The sequence below is a fragment of the Ictidomys tridecemlineatus genome, chromosome 2, assembly GCF_052094955.1.
Source record: "Ictidomys tridecemlineatus isolate mIctTri1 chromosome 2, mIctTri1.hap1, whole genome shotgun sequence".
Lineage (NCBI taxonomy): Eukaryota > Metazoa > Chordata > Mammalia > Rodentia > Sciuridae > Ictidomys > Ictidomys tridecemlineatus.
In genome coordinates this window covers 3,000,907-3,028,197 of record NC_135478.1, presented here as the reverse complement: position 1 = coordinate 3,028,197, position 27,291 = coordinate 3,000,907, and the positions used below count along the sequence as shown (strand labels likewise).

Genomic DNA, 27,291 nt, shown 5'->3' with positions numbered 1-27,291 from the left:
TTCCGAGAGCCTCGAGCCAGACAGCCTCCATGAGGCTCCGCTGTCGCTCTGCCGGGCCAAGTCAGAGGGAAAGCCACCCGCCACCTCCTTCCCAGCAGAGCACAGGAAGGGCAGGGCAGGGTAGCAGGGGACTCCACCACGGGCCCCAGCTCCCCGCAGAGCTCAAGCCCCGCCCATGGGCCAACTGCAAGCAGGACAGGACCTTCAGCCTTGCTGTGACACCCAGCGCCTCACAGAGTGGCCGAAGCGCAGGCCCCTGCAGCACACAGGTGGCCCAGGCTCCAGTGTCCTTCTCTTCCTGTTGCCTCACCAGTGCCAACTCCTGCCCAACATGCAACTCCAGGGTCCCCTCAGTGGGCCTGAGCTTCAGGCAGCGACGCTCGTCCCGGGGGCCTGGATTCTGTGATTCACCAGGAATTTCAAATGACGAAGTCTGACAAATACCCTGACAACACCAGCCACCAGCACGTGTTCTGAAAGACAGAGGCCACCAGGACAGAGCATCCGAGCATCCGAGCGGGCACAGAGGGCCCGCTGCCAAGAGCACAGCAGCCCCGCTCTTGCTCTCTGGGGGCAACAATGCCAACTCCAAAGTGGGGGGCTGGTGGCTCCAGGGCTGGGGGGAAGCCCAGTTCTCAGGGCCTAGCCCAAGCCTAGGCACTGTCCATCGTTCCTGTCCACAGTGGGTGAAGGGCCAGGCCAGCAACCCCCATGGCCCCCTCAGGGAGCAGAAGTCAGGTCCCCACAGCTGGTCAGTGGCCACTCTGGGGTACTGAGGCTTGGCCCCAAACTCCGCCCCGGGCTCTGCTCAGACAAGGTCAAGGCGGGGGCCAGGTGGCCCACACAGCACCCACTCCCTAACGTGGGCTGTGCACAGGTGCCCCTTCATGGGACACAGGGAGAAGCTGCCTCACAGTGCAGACTCTGACCAGGACCACTTCAGCCAAGTAATGAGGGTCAGCACCCGCCATGGGGTGGCACATGGCCTGGACAGCCCGTTACACAGAGGCCCTTCACCTCTGCCTCTCCTCCCCGACCCGGCCACGAGGAAAACTTCAGACAGAGCCCAGCAAGGGCTCCCCGCCACCCATCACAGCCCTCCGCAGATGGCCAGGAGTAGAGCCTGGAGATGCGACAGCCCAGTCTGCGGAGACGGGACAGCTGATGCCGTGGGACCCTGGGTGGGTGTGGGACAGGAAGAGGACACAGGAACAAGCAGGAACCAGCAGGAACCGGAACCGGGCGCAGCCTCGCTTCACTGACCACCAGACACACGTGGCGCACGAAGCCTGATGGACAGCGGGGAGGCGGGGACAGGAACCCGGGGCTCTCTGCCCAGTGTCCCCGTTCCAGAAGTCAAGCCTGCTACCACAGAAAGGCCCAGGTCGGCTGCTGCATCCTGCTGCCCGCGGGCCTGCTGACCTCACTGTGAGTTCTGGGCAAATCTGGGGCACTAAGAATAGAACTGGAAAGGGGAGCCGCCGCAGCGCTGCAGAGCCTGCAGGGAGCCAGGCCCAGGAGCCGACGCCCCAGCAGGGCGAGACCCACCACTGCATAGCCGGGCTATCCGCACGTGCCGCCAGGACAGGCCCTGGGCAGGCAAGGCCCGTGCTGGCTCCTGTCTCGCTCCTCTGGCCCTCTGCAGGGCCAGCTGGTGGCCAGCGAGAAACATGCAGCAGGAAACAGGTAAAGAGCCAGTAGCACCACCATGCTGGGGCCTGCCACCACAGAGGCCATCCCTGGGGACCCCAAGGACCCACGCCCAATCCAAGCAGAGGTGGTCTCAGCTATCCGACTGCCACTCATCCCAGCGGCCCAGGGCTGACCCTGTGTGTGTGACTGCGTCCACATCAGACCAAACGTCCGCCTCTCGCGCCAGACCTCGTGCAGTCCTGAGAGGCAGAGAGCTAACTGGGCACCTTGGGCCAGAGACGGCCCTCATCTGTAGCCTCAGCCACCTGACCAGGATGCTCAGCGCCCAACCCAGCCCACTCCCTCCAGGGCCACCAGCCTAAAGACACCCTCAAAAAGGATGAGCCATTTCCTGCCTCCACCCAGCAGGAAGGTGACCCTTCTGCAGGGTACTCTGTGGACCCGCTCAGGGTGCCAGCCAGGTGGGGCTTCAGAAGGGCCTGATGGCGCCCAGGCTCTGCACTCTGTTACAGGAGCTCACGCCCAGACCACAGGTGAGTCAGTGCCACTGTGCAGGCCGCGTCCCTAGTCCAAACTCCGCTCGCTGACACGGCCTGAGCAGTGACACCCAGCCCCAGGTCATGGTCTCCGAGGCTCACCCGGAGCCCTGGGAAGAGGCAAGGTGAGTCCGGGGCGTCTGTGCAGCCAGAGAGGAGGGATGTGCGCAGGACGGCGGGCATGCAGAAGGGACGAGAAGCAGGTCCCGTGGGACCACTGCACAACCAAGAGTGGCAGCGTGGACTCAGACGACAGAGTAGACACACACGTCTTTACTTACAAGACACTCAGAGACTCAACGACGAGGGAAGGGCAGCTCTCCTCCCAAAGACCCCTGCTACCCGGTGCCAGGAGGGAGGGGACGTGAAATCAGCAAGGGCACGTGACACGGAATGCAGGAAGTCAGGGTCGACACCTCAGGAGTCGGGTATCTGCACGGCTTTCAACGCACAAAGAGCAACTGTCCACTGGGAAACCCAGGGGATGCCCCCTAAGCCAAGGGTCAAGGCCAACATGCCCAGTGACAAGCAGCATGGGCACCATGTGCCTCCTGACATCTGCACGTCACCTCTGCCTTCCTCCCCCACGTCCCTAGCGCAAGCTGGTCAGGGGAATGCACCTCGGCCAGGACAGGTGGTCCATCGAAGCTCTGACCAGTGCCCTTCCAGAATGCCAAGGCGGGGGCCAGCGCATGGCCAGTTGCAGAGCACGAGACCCTGAGCCCCATCCCCAGCACCAAAAGCAAAGTGTCAAGGTCATGAAAGAAAGGGAAGGCGCTGGCCCATCCCAGGACCCTAAGGAGACAGGGCGGCCCAAGGCCCACGTGGGACCTGGACCAGGAAAGGGACGGCGGGAGGCAACGGTTGAACCCTGGTGTCATCCTGGAACTGGCTGGTTTGGAGACGTCTCTGTGCTTACGTCAGGTGCTGACAGGGGGCACGGAATGAGAGCGCAGGGGAACTCTCTGCACTGTCTGTGTGTCATTTCTTTAAGTCTAAAATTACTTCAAAATAAGAACTTAAAAGAATAAATGCCGCTCGGTCCACTGTCTGAAGCCCAGAAAGGGCAGGACCCAGCGGGAGAGGGGCTGCTGTGAGTGCCCAGACGTGGAGAGGGTGACACGCACGGCCCGCCACGTGCCCACGTGCCCTGCGGGGCCGCAGCCCCCACAGGCAAGGCCCAAACCCCACACTTCTCATCCACGTCTGCGTGCTGGGGAGGAGCCTCTTATTTATTTGGCCACATCTTTCACACCGAGACCCCAAAGCCCACCTGAGGGAGCTGCGGGGCTCAGCAGAAAGACCCGCCCCAGCAGCCGGCTCGCATGCCAGTGCAAAAAAGGCAAACATCACACCATTCTTCCTCAGCGTCCCGCCAAGACGAGATATAAGCTAACTCAGGGGACAAACCTGAGTGATAAAGGGTGTGGCGTTGGCAGAGGACAGAGACCAATGGGTGAGAACCGAGTCCAGACACACACCCGGACGACGCTGAGGTCAGCTGGCCTCCAGCGGGGGCCAGGGCCACTCAGGGGGAAGAGAACAGCCTTTCCAGCAGAAGGCCCGGGGACAAGCGGGGGCCACACAGGAGAGCCCAGAGCCCTGCTCACAGCAGATGTGAAAACCAAGCTGGGCACGCTGACGCACACCTATGTTCCCGGCGGCCTGGAGGCTGAGGCAGGAGGATCCAAGTTCAAAGCCAGCCTCAGCCAACTAGTGAGGCCCTGTCTCCATATAAAATAAATAAATAAACAACAGGCCTGGGGATGTCGCTGGGCACTGAAGCGATTCCCAGTTCCAAAAACAGAAACAGCACTAACACCACGGCACTGGAGCCGAGGAGCAGAAGGAGCCAGAGCCACACGGAGGGCGCCTCGGGCCTCCCGGACGCCTCCCCGGAGCGCAGAGCCCCCCCACATCAGTCTGGAGTGTCAGGAGAAGTGGGGCGCACACCAACCTCAGAACAGGCCGCTGCCCCCGGGGGGAGCAGAGCACACGGCAAGGAAGCCAAGGAGGCCTCTGAGCCTCCCTTCCCTGGGGAGAGGCCTCGAGCAGGCTCCGGGACAGCCAAGTCCACAAGACCGTGGAGCCACCTGGAAGCCAGAGCCGCCACCAACAGCTGCCTGACCCCACCTGCCCACAGCGCCACACCCTCCCCAGAGCTCCCACATCACCAGAGACGGGGCAAGCAAGTGGACAAGCAGCCCTCCCAGAGGCCAGCGAGCCAGGACATCAGGTCTAGGACCAGGGAGGAGTCCCCAGTGCCCAGGACACCCCCCCTCCCCGGTGCCTCTGGGTAGACTGAGCTGGACTGCAGGCTGCAGGGCCATAGGCTCAGGGCTGACCATGGGGCTGCCAGCTGCAAGCTCACTCAGGCCTGGCCTGAGGGGCTCAAGCATCCCCTGGGGCACTCAGTGTGGCCGGCACACACAGCCCCTCTCGCGGCACCTGCATCTTTTAGGATCCCTACCTCAGGACAGTGAGGTGACCAGGGGGACAGGTCAAGTGGGAACAGAGGTCCTCCCTGACGGAGTCTTGGCTAGAAGCCAGTGGTCAGTGGAGGCTGCTCATGGGGGAGGGCACAGAATCCCCGTCCAAGTTTCTTCCAGAAGGTTCCACTCCCACGCCAACCCTGCCCGGCCCAGGTCCTAGTCCCACCTCTTCCAGAGCCCGTGACTGCTCTGGTGGAAGCTGGGCAGGCCCACTCTGCCTTGCTGTCCCTCACTGCTTTACATGGGTCACTGGTTCACGTTCTTGGCGCCCCTGCAGGGCACTGCTACCCTACCGCTGCCCAAGCAGGAGCAAGGCCAGGAAGTGTGGGCAGCAGGAGACGTGGGCAGCTAGGCTTGCGCTCCTCTGGGGACAGCGAGTCTGCTCTGAGGGGAGCCGCTGACTACGGCACTGCAGAGACGTGTCAGAGCAGGGGGACGAGCAGGCTGGACTGTATGCCTCAGGAGGACCAAGGTTGGCAGGACCGAGGGGCAAGGGGAGGCCGCAGGAGGGGGTGGCCTAGCCCAGGGTAGCAGCACACAGGAGAGAGGACCAGGCCGACGCCACCAGGCTGTCCTGGACCCTGCTGGTCACCCAATCCCTGCACTGTCCTTCACTCTGAGAATGTGACCCATCCTCCCCTGGATAACTTGGGTCTAGAGCAGGCGCCTGAAGTCCCAGGTGCCTGGGTCATGATGACCCAGCCCACCTCAGCTACGGCCACGCCCTGCTCAGGAGGCTGAGGGGGCCAGCTGCAGCACCTGGGGCCTGACACTGCAGGCCGGGTGTGCAGAGGCAGCGGGCAGGAACAGAGGCCGCGACGGGCAGGAGATGATGGGCAGGCAACCAGGACAGGCTCCCTGGGCCACAATCCTGAGGCCCTGTGTTAGGCAGGCAGGCGGCTGTGGGAGCCACGGGGCAGCCATAGATGGCAGGAAGGGCCAGACCACGGGTTTGTTGAAAGACCAAGGCCCGGCACTGGAGGAGGCCCCGAGAGTCTCTCCACTGTCACCACAGAAAAGGATCTGGAAGAATTCACAACCAAGTCCCCAGGTCTCTGCCAGCATGGCTGCCCTCCAGGACACAGCGGTCTGTCACCTGAGCCCTGCTGGATTCCTCATCTTTAGAAGCACACGGGACCCAAACAGGCCCCGGAGCGGGCGCCCGAGGAGGTGGGGAGCAGCAGCCGCAGAGCCGAGAAGCAGGCGCCAGGAGAGAAACCAAGTCTAGAACACATTCAGAGCTTCGGTGGGTGACCCAGGGGGCATCTCGAAGCACCAGGGTAAGAACAGGTCCTTGGTGCTAGGACACCTGGGTGGCCATGTGGACAACTAGGTCCCCACCTCACACCATGCGGAAGATCAGGGATCTGGGCCACCCAGGAGACCACACAGGCGTCGGGAGAACACCGCTCAACGTTCCCAGCTGCTGTGCTTCAGCCCAACCCAGCTCCTCACTGCTGGAAATGTAACCGCCAGGTCCTGCACTGGTAGCACTGGGGCGGACCCTTTGGGAGGTGACCAGGACCAGGTGAAGTCTAATGAGGAAAGTTCAAGGAGCCATGATGGCATCAGTGGCTTCCTAGGAAGAAAGAGGAAGAGAGGCCCTGCCACCAGCTGTGCTGTCTCACCCTGTGACTCCTCCACCACGCTGCAAGGCAACCAGAGACGCGCAGGGCGCGCATTACACTGTGAGACTTGGAGTCTCTGGAACCAAAATCCAAATGAACCTCTATTCTTCATAAATTACCAGGTCTCAGGTATTTTGTTACGGCAACATGCTGTGAACTAAGGCACTATGACTCAATCCCAGAGACAAGGAGAGACAACAGTCATAAACGTGCATAGATCAGGAAGGAGGGAAGAAAGGGGGACGGAAAGAAACCTCTCTGTAGGCAGTTAAAAGCGCCGTGATAACAGAGACCAAGAGAGAGTGCATGCGGCGCAGGGTGCATCTCCCCAAGATATGGTAGAGCTTCAGTGGGGGGGGGTCAAAAATCCCACAGAAAAATGGGCAGACAGCAAAAAAGAGGCAATTCAAAGCTAAGAGTGAGGACGACCTTCCTCCCACGGCAGGGCTCAATCCCTCGCATAATTACAGCAGTGCTGGTGAGACCCCAGGGCCTGCTTCCCGGCTGGCACCCGGGCAGCAGGCACTCTACATGGGAACAGCACACCCTGCTGGTGAGGTGGGGACGGGGCTCCGCAGCCCTGGCCCTCGCCCATCTGCAGAACTCTGCCCCGCAGACTCCCCCAGGCCCTGAGAACCCAGGGCAGCAGGCCATAGGCGGCCGCAGTCTGCAGCTGCAAAACCCCTGACACAAACTTCACGCCCCAGAGGAGCAAGGCTGGCGAACACAGCGTGGCAGGAGCTGCAAGTCCCGTGGCCCTGGGAGCCCGACGGGAGCCAGCACCGAGGGACACGGGGGCTGGCGACACTTGTGCACACAGGCCCTCTGAACTCTCCCTACCCTCCAGGACATGAACGTTCTGTGTTCCCAGTGAATCAACGGGGGCAGTGCGAGTGCCAAATACAAACGGATCGAGTGACCCAACCTGAGTCCAAGGGACAGCGCAGCCACAGCAGGGGAGAGTGGGCAGTGCCACCCAGATCACTCCTCATGCCATGTTAGAGCCACTGTCTTCAAGAATGGAAAAGAGAAACGCTGCTCCACTCTGCAGGCTGCTCTGGTGCGAAGGGCAGCAGGCGCCTGGCTGTGGCCATGAGGTCCGAAGCACTAACTCATGGGCACTTGGGGGCAGCTGGCCGGGGGCAGGTGGGTGGACAGACAGCTGAAGTACAAATGGACAGAGATCTACGTGCGACAGGAGGGTGCCGAATGGACACTGGGTCCGGGAGCACACACACACCACCTCCGAGCCCAAGCCTGGAGGGAAAGACAGGAGCCAGCCACGAAGCGCAGGCCGCACCACATCTCAGGCTCTCAACAGAACCCGCCCCCTGCGGGGAAAGGCCAGCCCCAGGAGGGGGACTGCAGGAAGAGCGGGCTCCGTGCGGGGTCAAGAGGTGCTGAGATGGGCGGGTGCTAGCCATGGCACCCAATCCAGCCACAGGGGCTCCCTCTGGACAAATCTGGGGCCAAATCAGCAGCAGATTAATGACACCAGTGGATGACAACCTGCTCAACAGAGTCCACGAGTCCACGCCAAGGGGGGCACACTCCTAGCAGGAGAGCCCAACAAATAAAGCCATGGCACAGGGAGGTGAACATCGTCCGAGCAGGACGCCCAGGGCAGGCCCGCAAGCCCAGGCCAAGTAGGCCGCGATTCAAGGCCGGCCTGGGCCACGGGGCAAGACCCTGCCGCAGAACTAAAAGGGGAAGAAAAACACGGGGGCTGCAGCTCAGGTGGGGCCACCGGGCGACTCCACAGGAAGGAGGAGGAACGGGGAAGGAAGGGCGAGCAGTGGCCGAGGAGCCGGGAGCCTGCACGTGCCCACAGGACACTGGGTGGGCAGCAATGGCAAAACTGCACGGCCCGGCACACAAGCTCAGGCACCACGAGGACTCCGGGTGCCTGTCACAGAATGCGGCCCCCTGCCACCGCGGCCCCTGCTGGCCCCAGGCAGAGAGGTGAGCATGGGCTCTGGGATTTCCTGCCAAACCTGCTCAGGAGGAGTCGAGCCGCCCCAATGCGGGATTGTATTCCTCAAGAAGTCAGCCACAGAATCAAGGACAGCTCAGGCACGATCCAGACGAAACAGAGGGACAGTAATGGCAGCTTGAGGCAGCTGGAGCCTGGATCTTTTCCAACGAGGAGGCTGCTGCAGAGCTAGAACAGGATCACAGGTCACAGGTCACATGGTGGCGCTGCACCCACATCCACGTCCTGATTTGACACTCAATAAGAGGATTCTTCACCTGCCACCCCACCCCCACCCCCACCCCCGTATTAGTGGTGAAGGGGCCTCTGCCTGTGCCTGACCCACGAGGCTCAGGAAGAACAGACAGAAAGAGTAAGAACAAAGCCAGCACAGCGCACTGCTGCCACCTGGGAGGCCTGGACCCAAGGTGCCAGGCAGTTCCCACTGTTCTGATAACTTTCTGCTCAACTGTGTCCAAACTAAAATAAAATAAAAAATAAGTGCCGGGTGGGGGATTTAACTCAATGGTAGGACACGTATCTAGCACATGAGGCACAGGTCCTACCCCTAGCACGACGAAAAAATAAAATAAAAAGGGAGTTCTTGGGCAGAGAGCCAGGGTACCCAAGGGGCATGGGCCTGGCCGCCAGCACTCACTTCTGGAACCTCACACCCAAGCCAGGGTGGGGGTCGGGGCCTGCCAGCTGCCTGCATCTTCAACAGGCTGGAGGCCACCTGTCTAAGTAGGGCAGCAGGCTGGGGTGGTGAGGTAAGGAAGCTCCACAGCCAGGGGCACCACGCAGCCCAGCTCTACAGAGACGGGTCCAAAATCAACTACGTGAAACCACAGTCATTAACAAGCTAATCTTTCCATTTAATCTGCAAATTTGCCTTGGAATTCGGGTGAGAGCTTGGAAGTCTGGCAGGCCAAGGGCACAGAGGGAAGGATCTCCCTTTAGACCCCTGAGACCAGACAAGGTCCCCAATTCCTTCAACACTCCTCCAAATCCAAAGAGCGCTTCCACCGGACACAGCTGACCCTCGCACAGGCCAGCCGCAGGGGACTGGTGTGCCCGGCCAGCCCAACGGCCCGGGAAACTGCTATGATCATACCATTTCCCAGATGGGAAAGCAAGGCACCGGGCAGTGCAGCGACCTGCCCAGGAACCCACGGGACAGAGGTCCACGCACAGGAAGGCCCACAGCCACGCCAGCAGGGAGGAGGCGGAGCACACAAAGGCATGTCACTGCTTCTAGAAAGAACTCCTCATAAAACCCACTGAAGTCCAAAGAGGAGGAAGCAGCCAGTGTTTCCAGAATCTTGGGGAGGAAGCACCTCTCTAAACAGGTCAGAAACCTGAAGCCTTGCAGGAAAGGACAAATTTGGCAATAAATCTTAAAACCTTCGACGTAACAACATATCAAAAATAAAACTGAAGATATACAAGGAACTGAGGAAAAAAACCACAATAACCCGACATAGAGGTTATTATAAATCAGTGGTTCTCAGGGTGAGTCTGCCCTAGGGGCGCCTGGCAATGTCTGAGGCATCTGTAGTGTTTGTAGGGACAGGCGAGCTAATGGCCTGGAGTGGGTGGAGGCCACGGATGCTGCTCAGCACCCTGTAGTGCCCTGGACACCCTAGGCAAAGGAGGACCTGGCCCCAAATGTCCGCATTACCAAAGGGGAGACACGCTGTTTTAAGTCAGAAAAACCATGAACCCCCCATTCAACAAGTGGGGAGGCTATGGGCCAGAAATTCAATACAGAAGTAGGAAAGGACAGGTACAAAGGAGGGGCAGGCTGAGGCAGGAGGATCACCAGTTCAAGGCCAGTCTTGGCTGCATAGTGAGGCCCTGTCTCAAAATAAAAAAATAACAAAGGCTGGGATGGGGCGCAATGGTGGAACGCCCCCAGGTTCAATTCTCAGTACCAAAAAAAAAAAAAAAAAATGGAACAGAAACTGTGGCTGATGCCGGTTCAGTGAAGACGCACAACCCAGGAGGGTGTCAGCGCAGACCACCTCCCCCAGGCGGCGAGCAGTGTGCTTCCAGACAGGAAGGTGCCGAGACCAGGCGCGCGGCGCACACCTTCCACCTGCTCAGGGCCGAGGCGGGGGTCCCAAGTTGAGACCGGCTCAGCAACTTAGCGAGACTCTGTCCCAAACTTTTTCTTTTTGATTTTAAAAAAGGGTTGGGGGACTGGGACTTGGGCTCAGGGGTAGAGCACTCGCCTAGCCTGTGCGCGAGGCGCTGGGTTCAATCCTCGGCACCACATAAAAATAGACAAGTAAAATCAAGGTATGTCCACCTACAACCAAAAAGAATTCTAAATAGGAAAAGAGATATAAAGGGCTGAGGATGTGGCTCAAGCGGTAGCGCGCTCGCCTGGCATGCGTGCGGCCCGGGTTCGATCCTCAGCACCACATACCAACAAAGATGTTGTCTGCCGAGAACTAAAAAACAAATATTAAAAATTCAAAAAAAAAAAAAAAAGAGAGATGTAAAGACCTAGAACAGACATCAGGCAACAGCCAGATGACCAGGGGACTTTTGCCACGCCATCAAAAGCGGGCTGTGGTGGTGGTGGTGCGGGGGATGTAACCCAGGGCCTCGGGCAGGCCTGGACAGGCCTGGCCATGCGGGTGCTCCACCACTAAGCCACGCCCCCAGCCCTCCGCATAATTTAGATTAAAAGTGCCAAACCTCATGGGAATGCTGGCAAGTGGTGAATGGAACTGTAAACAGTGCAGCCACTCTTCCCAAAGGATGTGGTGGTCTCCTGAAGCGTTCAACATGGAGCTACTGTAGCCACTCTGCTCCTAGATACTTGCCCATGACACAAACACAAGCGGCACACAACCTGGGCCAGCACCGTCACGGCGCCACCTTCACACCAGCCAAAAAACGCAGACGTGGGCCAGCGCAGCTCTTGACCACCTCAAGGGACCACCTACGGCCATGGGCCATGGTGCGCTCCTGTGACTGTGTCCGTAAAGCCTGCAGGCACAGCAGTGACACCTGTCATCACTACTGAGGAGGCGGAAGCGGAAGGCATTTTGGGGGATGAGGAGAATATTCTGGAGTGAATCTCCGTGACGGCAGCTGCACATAACCACGACGCTGTTCACTTTTAAAGAGTGGATTATGAATGGCAAGAAAGCTGTACTAACCAAGCCATTATGTAAAAACAAACTCAGGCCAGGAAATCACTGTCGGGTGCACGTTCTGATCACCGCTGCACTCCTGCTCGACAGCGTCTACTGAAGCTATCCAGGTTCCTTGTACCTTGGAGGCCAACGCAGGAGGACGGCATGGTCAAGGCCAGAGCAGACCCTGTCTCGAAAAATAAAAGGGGCTGTGTGTGGTCAGTGGTAGAGCTCCCCTCGGTTCCATCCCATACTGCAGGGGAAAAAGTGTCCAGGCAACCACGGCCGCAGGGTCCTTGGCCTGCTGACCTCCACATTCAGATCTCGGTCCTCGGCTCTCACCAAGAGTGTGACCATCACCAAGCAAATCCCGATGCCACTGCCAAAACCCCACTGCCCCGGTGCCTTCGAGAGCTGACCTCTAGACCCGTCGGGGGCTTTCTTCTGAGTGCTCCTGGCACACGCACCAGGATTAGGACCACGAACCAGGAACAGGGAGGGGGTGGCACCCCCATTCCCTAATCTGGAGCCTCCCAAATAGTTCTGATGAGCACGGATCCTGAGAGGGCTTCCACACGCTCTCCGCCACCTGTGAGGAGGACCAGCAAGGGAGGCCGCCCCAGGAATCCAGGCACAGTGAAATCCAGACTGAGCCCTGTTCAAAGGGCATCGGCATAGGGGTGCTCCAAAGAAAATGGGGACTCTGAGATGTGTATAAGGCCCAGAGCCACCACTTAGAAATCCCTCCAAAAATATCATGAAAAAATCATTAAAGGGGGCTGGGGTCGTGGCTCAGCAGTAGAGCACTCGCCTCTCACATGTTCGATCCTCATAAAAATAAATAAACAAAATAAAGACATTGTGCCCATGTATAAAAAAATCATTAAAGGAATTAAAGCGATAATTAGAAGATATCCACGGAGTGCAAATAAAAACAGTGGCGGGCAAAGGAGGAAGAGGAAGACCACAGCAGCAGAGACGGCCCCACGGCACTGACCTGCAGAACGACAGCAAACCCACAGAGACCCTTCTCCAGACTCAGACAGAATCAGGCTGAGATAAAGAATGGAAAGCAGGCGCTCCTACAGCAGCCAGGAGAAAGCTGGAGGGCTGCCCCAGCACTGCCCAGGGCAGACTTTAACCCCAACAAGTCTCCAGAGGCCAGGCATGGCGACACACGCCCGTGGTCCCAGCGGCTCGGGAGGCTGAGACAGGAGGATGGAGTTCAAAGCCAGCCTCAGCAATTTAGCAAGGTGCTAAGCAACTCAGTGAAACCCTGTCTCTAATAAAATACAACACAGGGTGGGGGTGGGCTCAGTGGCCAAGGGCCCCTGAGTTCAATCCCCAGTGCCCCCAAAGAAAAAAAAGACGTCTCTAGAGACAGGGCTGCGTGTGGGGCAGTGGCACAATGTACACCCAGCAGGTGCCAGCCCTGGTCCGACTGCCAGCACCCCTAACCAAATCATCTTCCCAAGGGGACAGTCCACAGGAGCCCCTGCCTCACGCTGAGCCCTCACCTCACCACCACAGTTGATGGAGGGGCAGGGCAGGACGCCGGGCAGCACAGGGAACAGGAGCAAGACTCAGGCCTGACCACGGGCCAGTGCTGCCTCTTGCCAGTCCACGCCCCTCCCCCAAAAGCCCACCCTGGCCCAGTCCACCTCTACCTGCCCCCTGAAACCTGCTCCAGAGGCGGAGGGACAAGCCTCTTCCCAGGCACCCTGCACCATGCCCCGGCCCTGCATCTTCTTTCCTGCCCTGGGCACAAATGCGGAAGGGCAGCTTAAAGGCTGCTGGCTGCCCTAGGAGGGAGGCCGAGTCCAGCAACTTCTCCCACATCACTGCACTCACAGTCAAGGAAAGTCAGAAGCCCAGAGAAAAGTCAGGACTGGCACTGACCAAGGGCTGACACGGGCCTAGTGCTCCCGTGAAGGACTGCGAAACGGGGCCCCTCCCACAGCTCAGGACTGGGCACGCCTCGGCCCCTGGGGCTCTCCCAGCTGGACTCCACCTCCCCAGAGTTGGTTTGAGTCAGGTTCATGTCATCTCCCCAGCTAGAGGCCACCAGAGCCAGGAGTGGTGTCTGGGGGGAAGGGGCAGGACTGGGAAGGTGGGAGGAAGGGGCTATGGACCCAGATCCACTGAGCCCCTCAGGAGCACCTCATCCATTACGACCTGGACCCTCATGCTCAGTTCACCTAGAGAGCCACATGGTCGGCCACAGAGGGACAGCTGGCACCGTGAGACACACATCAACTGTCCAAGACGGAGTGCCAAGAAAGAAGGGTGTAAAACATCTCCTGGGTTCTCCCAACAATGACATATGGGACAAGAAAACTTGGGCGTACGCGTTCAATAAAAAGACCTTATTAGTGGGCTGGGCTACAGCTCAGTGCAGAGCACTTACCCAGCACACATGAACCCTGGTTTCCAACCCCAGCACCAAGTCAACAAATAAAAATCCTCTTAAAATTACCTATAGCGGGGCTGGGGATATGGCTCAAGTAGTAGCGGGCTCGCTTGGCATGCTGAGGCACTGGGTTCGATCCTCAGCACCATATAAATATAAAATAAAGATATTGTGTCCACCTAAAGCTAAAAAATAGATATTTTTTAAAAATTTTAAAAATAAAAAAATAAAATTACCTATACCTAGAAGATTTAAAAACTCCACCAAAAGACTACAAGAAGCCAGGCGTGGTGCCATATACCTGTAATCCCAGTGGCTCGGGAGGCTGAGGCAGGAGGATCGCAAGTTCAAAGCCAGCCTCAGCAAAGGTGAGGCGCTAAGCAACTCAGTGAGACCCTGTCTCTAAATAAAATACAAAACAGGGCTGGGGCGTGTCTCAGTAGTTGAGAGCCCCTGAGTTCAATCCCTGGTACCAAAAAAAAAAAAAAAAAAAGAGCTAATAAAAAAATTTAGCATAGTAGCAGTTTACAAAGTCAACATTTAAAAAAAAATCAGGGGCTGGGGATGTGTCTCAAGTGGTAGCGCGCTCACCTGGCATGCGTGCGGCCCAGGTTCGATCCTCAGCACCACATACCAACAAAGATGTTGTGTCCGCCGAGAACTAAAAAATAAATATTAAAAAATTCTCACTCTGTCTCTCAATTCTCTCTCTCTCTAAAAAATAAAAATAAAAATAAAAAAATTTAAAAAATCAAATCAATTGCTTTCCTATAATGAATCTTCTGAGAAAGAAATCAGGAAAACAATTCCATTCACAATAGCCTCAGAAAAATAAAATATTTAGGAATGAATCTAACCAAAGAGATGAAAGACCTCTACAAACTAAACTAGATAATATTGAAAAAAGAAATCAAAGGCCTCAGAAAAGGGAAAGACCCCCCCATGTCATGGATAGGTAGAATTAATTTTATTAAAAAGGCCATACTACGAAAAGCAACACGCAGACTCAATGCAATACCAATGACATTCTTCACAGGAAAAAAAAAAAAAAACAGTGCTAAAATTCATTTGAAAGCAGGGCAATTCTAAGTCAAAAACGCAATGCTGAAGGCCTCACAATACCTGACTTCAAATTATCCTGCAGAGCTACAGTAACAAAAACTGCATGGTGCTGGCATAAAAACAGATAACACAGACCAATGTACAGACCAGAAGACACAGAAACAAGCCCACACAGATACAGTCATCAGATCCTCAACCAAGGTGCTAGAAACATACCCCAGGAAAAGGCAGCCTTTCTAACAGATGGTGCTGGGACAACTGGTACTCGTCTCTAGAAGAATGAGACTAGACCTTATCGATCACCCTGCACAAAAGTCAGCTCCAGGTGGATCAGACCAGAACTGCGACTCCTAGGGGGAGACTCACGGCCCACCCCCAGCGCACAGCCCGGCACAGACCTGCTCACGCTCGGGAAGTAATGCCAAGAGCTGATGAGGGGACCCCATCCGAAAGCTCTGCCAGCAGTCAGCAAGGAGACGCGAGGAGCGGCAGAGAGAAGCTGAGGGTGGGAGACGCGTCTGCGTCTCTGCTGCTCTTCTGCCGGAGGATGGGTGTCTAGAACATATGAAGAACTAACTCAAAAACTCCAACCAGAACTCAGATAACCAACTAGTAAAGGGGCAAATTAATAAACAGCCACTTCCCAAGATAAGAAATACAAATGGCCAACAAATACCGGAAAGAAATGTCCCCCTGACCAATCGGGGACACGCAGACCCAAAGTGCCCTGATTCCGTCTCAGTCAGATGGCCGCCATCGAGAACACAGAGATTAAGAAACGCTGGGGAGGATGCGGGCACCAAGGAACCTGGACGCTCTCGGTGGGACTGTCACTTAGTGCCACCTCTGTGGAAATCAGCATGGAGGTTGTCAAAAGACGAGGCCAGAACCACCCTGGGACCCAGTGTGCCTCTCCGTGGCATTGACCCTGAAGAACCTAAGTCCTCACATGACGGTGACACGCACACCCATGTTTACAGCAGCCAAACCGTGGAACAGCCAAGGTGTCCGTCGACGGATGAACGGGTGAAGAGAACGTGGCGTGGACACAGTGGAGTTTTATGCAGCCAGGAAGAATAATAAAATCCTGGCATTGGTAGGAAAAACTCAGAAGGTCAAGGGTCTTTTTTTTTTTTTCCATATGTGGAAGCTAGAGAGGAGAAAGGAAAAGAAAGGTAGGGACAAATCTCATGAAAATCAAAGGGAGATCTGTTGAGGAACTGCACCAGGGGACTGAGGTGGGAAGACTGGGGAGTGACACTGGCCAAATTATATTGTTATATTTCGGGCAAGTAACAACAAATTCCATCGTCACGTACAACTCTAAGGCACCAATAAGAAATGTGGAAGAAAAAAATCTTATTAAAATTACTTTCACCTGGGCTGCAGTTACAGCTCTGAGGTAGAGTCCTGCCTAGCACTGTGAGGCACTGGGTTCGATACTCGGCACCACATAAAAATAGAATAAGGGTCCACGTGTCCATCTACAACTAAAAAATATTTTTAGTTGACTTCATCCACCTTTTTTAGGGGGCAGATACTGGGGACTGAACCAGGGGCACTTAGCCTCTGAGCCCCATCCCCAGCCCTTTTTGAGACAGGCTCTCACTAAGTTGCTGAGGCTCGATTTGAACTCACGATCCTCCTGCCTCAGCCTCCCAAGCGAGGGGGATTACAGGGGTGACCACAGTGCCCCGCTCACCTATGGCTTTTACCTTCTAATGTGACTCCTAGACACTTCACTCCACACAAGCGCTTGCACTGATCTTCCCGTTTCCAAGTTCGCTCTCAAGGGATTTATGGTCTCATGCTCCACTGGGGCCTTGGGTCTACAGAGTGGAGGAGGACCCCGCCCCGGCCTGACCCGAACTAGTGCTCATGAGCACACCTAGCCCTCTTCCCTAGTGCAGATGGCAGCTCCAGGGCACCCTTGGGACACCCCGGGTCACCGGACACTCCCAGTTACACACCTTAAGGTCCCCCAGGGAAGACAGCTGCAGGAGAGTGGGCAGGGTGAGCCCGACAGCCAGGTGGGCTTTGAAGCCACAGCCCCCAGCCTCCAACCCCGGCCCCCAATTCTGGCTTGGGCGTCTCAGTGCTGTCACTGCTTCCCTGATGTGGTGACAGCACTGTCTGGAGGGCAAGGTGCAGGCGCTTGCTCTGCTGCTTAGGTGTGCACCCCACTGTGGTCAGAGGGTCCTTGACACGTCACTGCCCCCACTGGCCACTTCAGCTGGCTCTGCGGTCAGAGGGGAGCTGGGACCCATTTCCACACTTCTTCTCACACGAGCCCAGCTCCATCTTCTGCCAGCTCGGGAGTCATCTCTCTCCACCACCTCTCCCTCTCCCGGGAGACAAGGCAGCCACGAAAACAAAAGGGGCCCACCCCCCCCAGGAGCTGCCCAGCTTGGGTCCAAATGCAAACACAGAGGGTGGAGCTGGGCACCTCCTCACCAGTCTCCTGGTGCCTGCCAAGGTGGCCGGAGTGGGGAGGGAAGGGACAGAGACAGCGGAACGCACGGGCAAAGGTGGAGGGGCTCAGGCAGCCTCCTGGAGAGTGAGCGTTCCCAGAGCCAGCACAGCCCTGAGGACCCTTCTTGACAAGTCGGAGCATCCCTGTGCCCCACCCACACCTGCTCAGGAAACTCATGCCATAAACCTGGAGGAACAAGACACGGGATGTGCTGGGCACCACCCCCCGCCACCACCCGACCTCCTGAGGGAGCTGGTCACCGGTGCCCACAAAGCTGTTTCATACCCATGAAAGCCACCTCTCCTGCAGAAAAGGCCCCTCCCGGGCCCACAGCACTCTCTGATGGCTCTGCTGGGGGTGAGAGGAGGGCCAGGCGCTCTTTCCTTTAACTCCCAGGACCTGCAGGGTCACACACAGCTCCCTGGGGACCTCGCACTCGGCTCTTCTGAGCTGGGGCTGGTGAGAATCCCAGGTGAGGACAGGTCCCGGTCTGGCCACCCAGCCCGAGGGAGGCCCTCTTCTGTCTCTGCCTGTGCTCCCCCGCGCTTCCTGCGGGGTCCTCAAGACCCGTCCTTACATCTCCGAAGTTTGAGTTCCTCTAAACAGTCTGGGACCCACTTCTGAAAGTCTAGTGTGACTGACTGAAGCCAGCAGGAGGGAGAGACCCACGTGGCACCAGGGGCTGCCCTGCTGTGCTACACACTCGGATGTCGTGCATCTACTGTGTGGCCCTCACCATGGCCCAGGCGTCTGCCAACTCCAGCTCAGGGTCTTTGTGCAGCCCGCAGACTAAGAGTGAATGGTCTGGACACTTTAATGGTGGTGGTGGCGCAAAGAAGAGAAGGACTCCATGACCTGCCAAGTGTCCGCCACGGCCAGGCCTGCGCGTGCATGAAGTTTTACTGGGTCGCCGGAGACTCGCTTGCTGGGATGCAGTCCACAGTGGCTTTCTGGCCATGATGGCAGAGTGGGGCGGCCAGGACAGACTGTCTGGCTTACAAACATGAAAATATTTACTTTCTGGTCTTTTACTGAAAGTGCCCCTGCCGGAGTGGAGCAGACAGACACAGCACAAGAAGAGATTAATACGCACTGCTGGCCTGTGGGCTCCAGCAGAAAAAGGCGGAGGAGGGGCACACAGGGCACTGGGGGGGGGGGCGGCTTCAGACAGGTGGTGGGGAAGACCCCGCTGGCCAGGCCTGACTGCGAGGAGCCCCTGCAGGTGGCAGGAGGGAAAGGCTCGCTGCAGAGAAGCAGCAGGTGCAAAGGGGCAGAGGCAGGCAGGTGGCCACACCTGAAGAGGGCAGCCAGGAGGGCAGGGCAGGCCAGCGGGGTCTTCCCCACCACCAGGCAGCCAGCACAGCAAGGAGGCCGCAGGAGGGGCCCAGAATTTTTCCAAGGGCAACAGGAAACTACTGGAAGGTCCTGACCAGGGTAAGATCATTTTTGTTTTTGTTTCTCTTATTTTTTAAAAATAGACTATTTTTTAAGCAATTTTAGGTTCCAGCAAAACTGAGCAGAAGGAAGAGACTTCCACATATTCCCCACCCCACGGGGAAGGGTGTTTTTAAGAGCCCCTTGGGGGAGCAGGAGGGAAAACTGGAAGCCAGCTGAGACCCCTTTCCTAGCCAAGAAGAGGTGCCAGCACAAGCCAAGTAGCACAAACCCAAAACCCAATTCACCCAAAATTAAAACTCAATTCAACAAAGTGACAATCTTTTTTTTTTTTTTTTTTTTTGGCGGTGGTGCTGGGGAGGGAACCCAGGTCCCCCCACGTGCTGGACAAGTGTCTCCACAGGGCCCCCCAGTGCTGGGCAAGTGTCTCCCAGACACCAACCCTCAACACGGCCAGTGCATCTGAGCATGTTAATAAAAGCACAGCAACAGGCACATGGCCTCCCACAACTCCAGAGCCTCAGGGATCAGGACTAGGCCAACAAGAAAGGAGTGAGTCAGCCTAAAGTGACTTAAAGAACAGCTCTAATCAAGCTGACAGGAGGGGGACAGAGTAGAAGGGCTAGGCAGTCCACCTCCACAAGACCTGTAGGAGCCCAGAGCCGCCCAGAGCTCTTCCTGGGCTGCAGCAAGGGGTGGGCGTGTCTCCTCCCTGGGGTGGAAACAGGGTGTGGACAGGACGCAGTTTAGAATCCACAGCCACTGCTGTCAGAGGGTGGGGGTGGGAGCAGAGGGAACTGGGGACCCAGGCAGATGGGGTCCTCGAGTCCTAATATGGGGCAACGATAACCCCAGGGAACACTGGGCAAGGTCTGGACATGTGCAACTGTCACAACTGGAGATGCTCCTGACAGAGTGGCTGGAAGCCAGGAACACTGCTCACCACCCTGCCATGCCCAGGACACCGGGCCAGCCTGCAGGCAGGGCAGGTGAGAGGCCTGGCAGGCAGGGCAGGCAGCCGGAGCCCCGGGGAGCACCCCCTTCCCGAGCGAGTCCCCCCCCCCCAGCGTAGCAGTGCGGTGCGCCTTGTGCCTCCAGTGCTCAGACAGGTGAAGTGACCTGCCCAGAGGAGGCAGCTGCACCCAGGTCTCAGATCCCACAGACTGCAGGGCATAGAACAGAGCCAGAAACTCCGCTGCCAGGGCCAACCGACCACATGCAGTCCCTCCTCCACTGTCCAGTGTCCTACGACACTGACAGAAGCAGAGCCTCTGGGGAAGGACAGGTCTGAGGGCCCCATCAGGCAGCCATGTGGCAGGTCTGTGGAGGTGGGGGGGTGAGGGCTGGCCATCTGTCAGGCTGCCCAGCACAGGCATCCTCTCCACAGTTCTCCAGCTGTCCACTGCTCTCTTCCCAGGGGCCTTGGGAAGGGTTTGATGCTCCTCACTTTGGCCTCTGAGCAGTGACTGGCCCAAGGTCACACAGCTTTGAGTTTGTAACCACACATTCAGATCTCCCAGGAAGAGCCACCCAGAAACGTTCTTTTCCTATTGGGGTGGGGGCTATGGATGTGCCAGGATTGAACCACTAACCATTGAGCACATGCCCAGCCCTATTTTGTATTTATTTAGAGACAGGGTCTCACTGAGTTGCTTAGCGCCTCGCTTTTGCTGAGGCTGGCTTTGAACTTGCAACTCTCCCTGCCTCAGCCTCCTGAGCCACTGGGATTACTGGGATTATAGGCATGCATCACTACACCCAGGTCCAGCCCATTTTATTTTTTATTTTAAGACAGGATCTTGCTAAATTGCTGAGACTGGCCCCAAACTTGCCATCCTCCTGCCTCAGCCTCTAGAGTCCCTAGAATCACAGGCACATGCCACTGCACCCAGTCAGAAATGTTCTCTTGTCCACTCCTCAGTCCCAGGGCTGAGCCTAGGGCAGCTCACCTCCTAGCCCACTACACTCTAAAGTGGATGACCTTCAATGCATTCCCCCCACTAAAACTCAGGTCCCCATGGGTTAAGGTCCCTCCTCCCAATCTTCGGGGCTCCACACCCAACCTCCCAGGGCCAAATGAGCCCTCCTCCTTGGTAGGAGCCAAGGATAGATGGTCCCCCAGCGCTGAGACTCCCTGCCTTCCAGGGGAAGGGGCGGGGGCTGAGCACCTGCAGGGAGGCAGGGTGGGCACAAGGGGTCCACAGAGTCTGGGCTCCTGCAGGAAGCCACAGGGACTGAGGACAGGTCTTTGCTAAGAAGAGACAGTAAAGTATGACAAAGGAGGACGCCTGCCACACCTTAAGCTCTAGGACTTAAGGTCAGCTTAGCAGCCCACTCCCCGTAGAGAAAAGGATTAGGAGACACAGACAATCAAGACTCTCAGTGTCAACTCTCAGTGATCACGCACCTGTGCACGCACTCACACGGGGCCTGACACAGCACACATTTCCACACATAACACCAAGCACCCTGCAGCCTTTGTGCAATGGAACCTCCACCACTTCCTTCCCTCCCCCACGGTGACCTCCATCAGGCCAGGACGGTCTGACCCTCCCAGTGTCCCCCGCACCTGGTGGGGGGAAGCAGCAGCAAGACTTGCACAGTGTCCAATCAGAGACGCGGAAAGAGGGCCGGCAAGTTTTAGAAATCCTTGCTCAACAAGGAGCATCAAAAGTTGACTCTACCAGTTTATACTCCGTCCTTCGAGGATTTCAAAAAATAAAAGGCAGAAGGGCTGCCTAGAGCTTTTGTAGAGGGCAGGGAGAGGCTGTGGGGCCATCCTGGAGGCTCAGGAGGCAGCTATTATTTGAGAATTAGGGGAGTCATTAGCCCTGGCAAAGCTCTGATAAAAGCCCACAGGAGTCATCTAATGAGCCCACTTTAGAGCAGGTGCTGTTTTATATTCGCCAACCTGGAGACAGGGATACCTGGCTGTTGGGACAAAGGGGTGGGGTAGGACACCAAGCCCTTTGCATCCCACCATCCTCAGACCCTAAACAGCGCTGGCACGCGAGAGGACCCAAAGGGGCACGCTCAATAATTGCCGCTGACACAGTCACATGGGAAAAGATACTCTTTCCATATTGCAAGATCGCTGAGCTCCGCTGAACTGAACCACCTTTTCCCGGTGCCTAAGTGGACACAGACCCCCACTTGGCCCGATGTCACCGCACCCACTGAGCAGACCCAGGCCCTGGCAAACCCCAGGACGGGCACATTTCAGAACGAATCCGTCCCCAGCTGCCAGAGGGATGTCCACAAGGGACCACACTAGGGTGGCTGCGGGAGCAACAGCACGATTATCTCTAGAGAAGGGGCTTCCTCGAGATGGCGATCGGGCTGCAGGGGGAGGGACGGGGGCACGCGTCTCGAGCTGCGAGCGCATAACAAGTAGATTCCTTTTTTTAATCCAAAAAAAAAAAAAAAAGAGCCCAGATTGCACGCTTATTGGGGGGATGCGGGGCGCAGGGGGGGCGTGTTTGGAAGCCGCGACGGCACAGCAGGTTGACTCGCGGAGGGGGTGGGAGCGGTGACGGGCACCAGGGGCCGCCGAGTGTCCGCGCCGGGCGCTTCCCCTCAGCCTCTCGGGAGCCCCGGGGCCGGAAACGCCGGGGGCGCAGCCGAGGGCCCGGGGTCTTTTCCCCCTTTCCCTTCCTTCCTTCCTGCCTTCCTCTCTCCCGCTCCCTCCCTCTCTTTTTCCTACGGTAATTATCATTAGGATCACTTCGAATAATAGAGAAGGAGGGCCCGCGGCCGGGCCACCCACGCTGTCACCTTTTGTGCCGCCCGGCCCGGCCGCCTGGGCTCGGCCCCGCGCGCCCCGGGCCCGGGAAGGGGCGCCCCCGCCTCCGCCCTAGGCGCGCCCCGCCTTTGTCCGGCCCGCCGCCCCGGCCGCAGCCCCGCGGGCGCCCAGGACCGGGCGGTTAACGCCCCCAACTGCCTCGCCGGCCGGGACAAAGCGCGGCGGCCCGGCCGAGCAGGCCGCGCCCGAGGCCTGGGCCTCGAGTCCCCGGCGCGCCCGCAGCTCCGAGCCGCGGCGCGGGGGCGGCATGGCGGCGGCGGGGCCCGCGCTCGTACGCGGCCGGCTGCCGGCCTCCCCGCGGGCTCACCTGAGGTGGCGCGCGCGGCCCGGTCCGGAGCAGCGGCGCGCGCTCCCCCGCCCTCGGCGTCGCACCCCCAGGCCCCGCTCGGGCCGAGCCCCGCTCGGTCGCTGGCGGCCGAGCCCTCCGCGAGCGCCCCGGGGGGGGCTTATGAGGCGGCGCGCCAGCTCCGCCCCGGCTGCCATTGGCCGCAGAGCCCACGCCCGCGCGCCCATTGGCTGCGGCTGACAGCTCCGCCCCTCCCCTCAACCGGGCCCATCAACACCGCACGGCCCGCCCACCGCGCGCTGCGATTGGGAAGGAGCAGGCACCAGCCTTGCCTCCTCATTGGCCGTACTGCAGGGACACGCCGGCGCCCACTCACGTGCCCACTGACCGGCTCCGCTTTCATTGGATACAACGCACGCCAGCCAAAGCGGCCGAGACCAACCGAATGGTGACTGTGCCTCGGATTGACAAGGGCGCCTCAGGGACCGCCCCACGACCCTCACGGAGGGAAGCAAGTATTGGCTTGCAGGATCGGCCCCAGGCGCCGACTGGCTGGGGTGGGTGCCAATCACTGGCCGATGGCTCCGGATCCCGCCCTGGTTATCAGGCGGCGGCTGAGTACGTGAGAACCAGCACAACATCAGCACCGGGCCCCGAGCTCTTCAGAGGGGGTTCGAGAACCGGCGCCGGAATTTGGGCGCCGAGTTCCATAAACCTGAGACGTGCCCAACGCGGAAACAGAGCACCAAAAGCAACGTATTTTGCAAAAGAGAAGGACTGAGGACTGGCAAAATATAGGGTCCACCAACAAGCATTCACACCCCCAAAGCAGGTCAGCAAACCTTTGCAAAAAAGGGCCAGGCCTTCCGAAACAACAAGTTTCCTAAGGTGTAGGGAAGGAGACGAGTTTGGTCCTTCTTTATTTGGGTGGAAGCTTAGCCGGACCCCACACCTCCCTGGGGTGGCCTCCAGCGAAGTCAGCTCGCTGAGCCTCGGTTTCCCCTGTGAAATGGACTTGACATCATCCACATACTGCCGGCTCCCCTTCTGGGGATGTTGTAGGAATTAAGTGGAGCGAGGCACGCATTTCTCATGTTCTCAGTTGTCCTCCTTTGCAAAATGAGTTGCCTTGGTTTCTGTCAAGCTTAGCCCTGCAGTTTGGAAACTCAGTACCCAATTCCAGCGATAAGCCTAGAATCGCCCTCCCTGCGCATTCTGGGCCAGAGTGTGATTTTGTTGGCTTCTTATATAGCCAGCATTTAATAGAGGCTTGACATCATCATCATCATTGCGTTCTGGAGCAGGCAGGGGTGTGGGCATGCTCCCATTTTGCTGGTAAGGACAGGGGTGTAAATGGGGCAATTTGACTTTTTCCAGTTGTAGATGGACACATTATCTCTTATTTTTTTTTAACGTGGTGCTGATTGAACGCAGTACCTCTGGCTTGAGGCAAGCACTCTACTACTGAACTGCAACCCCAGCCCATTGACTTTTTCTAAAACACAGCAAGCAGTTCTCCCTGAAAGTGGTGCCACTCTGAACTATTTGCACACTACAGCTGCTAATATTGTGCTCTAAATATCCATCTGTAGGGGATTGGGTAAGTAACTTGGGGCACCTGGTACTCTGGGGTACTGTGTAGCAGCTGGAGGGTGGGGGATGGGGATGGGGCAGATCTGCGTCTCACAGCATTGTCCTGGCCCATCTCCCGCACTGTTGCTGAGCAGCTGTAGAATGGCTCTGTGTTCAACAAGACATCATGGAAACCTGGGAACCAGGACCATGGAGTTTCTGGGCACCATAGTGTCAGGTGCCCAGAAAATGCACCCCCAAGCTGAGAAGGCTAAATCTTTGGGGAAGGAGAAGACAGTTTCATGCTTAGTAAAGTCAAAAGGAGATTTGAGTCTGTTCTGGGTGTTTAAAATTCCTATGGGACCACATTCATGTAGTCCTTGTGGAATTTAAATTTAATTTTAAAAATAGCAAATAGTAAATGCCTTCAAGAAGCTCCCAAACCAGTGGGAAACACAGGTGTGGGATGGGACGGCATCCCAGGCAGCCCTTCTCCTAATTCCAGGTGTACCCTCTAAATGTTTTGGAATTCAGACTGAAATTTTTATTTCTTAGAACTTAGTAGATTGCTTAACTTTTAAATAGCATCTCTTATGTGAAAAAAAGCTAGCATTAACAACTGTTGAATCTAGAGATTGGGTACATTTGAGGGATTACTAAGTAATTCAATTTTTTTGTTAGAAAGTTTTCACGTTAGCGGGCTGGGGTTGTGGCTCAGAGGCAGAGCGCTTGCCTGGCAAAGGTGAGGCACTGGGTACGATCTTCAGCACCAGATGAAAATAAATAAAACAAAGATTTTAAAAAAAGTTTTCATGTTAGGATAAGATTTGTCTGTTTTCCATTCTTTGCAGATCTCATGGCAGCCTGGGGCCGGGCATCATGCTTGGGGATCTCTCCCCAAAAATGGCATGAGACCCTCTTGGCCCTGGTCCTGAGATATCATAGTCAGCAGAACTAGTGCTCAAGTTCCAATTGTCTCCATCCTTCATTTCCTGAGGTGCAGAGCCAAGAAATGGCCCCTATGGAAAAAAAAAAAAAAAGCATGGCCAGATGCAGTGGCACATGCCTATAATCCCGGTGGCTCAGGAGGCTGAGGCAGGAGGATCATGAGTTCAAAGCCAGCCTCAGCAAGAGCAAGGCACTAAGCAACTCAGCGAGACCCTGCCTCTAAATAGAATACAAAATAGGGCTGGGGATGCGGCTCAGTGTCCTGTTCAATCCCTGGTACCCACCACCCCACACACACACACAAAAAGGACATTTGGATCCCACATCTAAAATATAAATTTTATGGGGCTGGGGATGTGGCTCAAGTGGTAGCACGCTTGTCTGGCATGCGTGCGGCCCGGGTTCGATCCTCAGCACCACATACCAACAAAGATGTTGTGTCTGCCGAGAACTAAAAAATATTAAAAATTCTCTCTCCCTCTCTCTCTCTCTCCCTCTCTGTCTTTAGAAAATAAAATAAAATAAAATATAAATTTTAAAAATATACTGAGGAGGCCTAGGGTTGCGGCTCAGCAGGAGAACCCTAACCTAGCATGTGAGGCCCTGGATTTGATCTTCAGCACCACATAAAAATAAATAAAAGTTATTGTGTCCAACTACAACTAAGAAATAAATATTTTTAAAAATATATACCAAGGAGGGCTGAGGATGTGGCTCAAGCAGTAGCGCGCTCGCCTGGCATGCGTGCGGCCCAGGTTCGATTCTCAGCACCACATACAAACAAAGATGTTGTGTCTGCCGATAAACAATAAATATTAAAATTCTCTCACTCTTTAAAAAAAAAAAAAAAAAAATATATATATATATATACATACCAAGGAGAGCATGGTGCTATATGCCTATAATCCCAGCTACTCAAGAGGCTGCCGGATGAGAATCCCAAGTTCAAGGCCAGCCTCAGCAAGATACCCTGTCACAAGACAGGTCTGAGGAAACAGCCCAGTGAGAGAGAACCCCTAGGGTTAAACCCCCAGCTCCCCAGTGTGGTGCCAGAAAATAAAATCACAAATGCATTTCTGGGAGTCCAGTGGGAGAAGCCCCTGCCAGGCTGATTCCCTAGTCGACGGATCTGGTGACACCTACTTCAGGCAGAGCTGTCCCCTCGCATCCTGTTCTGTCCGCAGAAACCTAGGTGAGGACGGGGCTGCTGCAGGAAGGAGCAGGGCCCCCACAGCTTTCTGGGAGACCACACCCCTTCCAGTGGGACCTCCTGCCCAGCGTGGAGTCAGGCAGGCCTGGGGCCCAGGGGCAGAGTGGCGGAGGGCAGTCCTGGGCCCTGGCGTGACCAGGCTTGACTGGAGAGTCTGCACTGATCGTCTCTGGCCCAGTAGAGGAAGTCGGGGTGTGGCTCCTCCGGGCGGCCCTCACACTGCAGAATGTCCGACTGGACTAGAACATTCTAGGACTGAGCCCGGCAAGCTGCCTGGGAGGGTCCAGGAGTAGACACTTGGCTTGTGGACCCCATGGATTCTGGTTGCAGCATGGACATCGCCACATGCCACAGGCGGGCCTCACTGGGTGTGCTCGGGTCACTTTATCTATAGGGGCTGGGCTCGGTGGCAGAGCGCTTGCCTGGCATGTGAGGCACTGGCCTCGATCCTCAGCACCACACACAGATAAATAAGCCCGTCAACAACTAAAAAATATCCCAAAAAACCCTGCAGCCAGCTCCACTGAGAACGGTGGGCGGACAGCCCGGCACCCTGACACCCTGAGCTGCAGCCGGGACCCGCGCAGAGGCCGCCTCCCAGGTCTGCTGTCACCTGCACAGTGCGGGTGACGCTCCTGCCTGGCTTTCTCTCCTGGGGTTTGTGAAGAGAGAAATGAGATCATTGGTGCCAAGTGGCAAAGAG

General features: G+C 56.9%; 1 protein-coding gene across 1 annotated transcript in view; it reads right to left on the bottom strand.

The window, feature by feature from the left end:
• Kdm4b (lysine demethylase 4B) overlaps positions 1–22,995 on the bottom strand; it is a 111,120-nt gene extending 88,125 nt beyond the window's left edge. Inside the window, 1 exon segment of the mRNA XM_078034154.1 lies at positions 22,880–22,995. The gene's annotated coding sequence lies outside the window, so the exon portion shown is untranslated.
• Between the last annotated feature and the right edge of the window lie 4,296 nt (positions 22,996–27,291).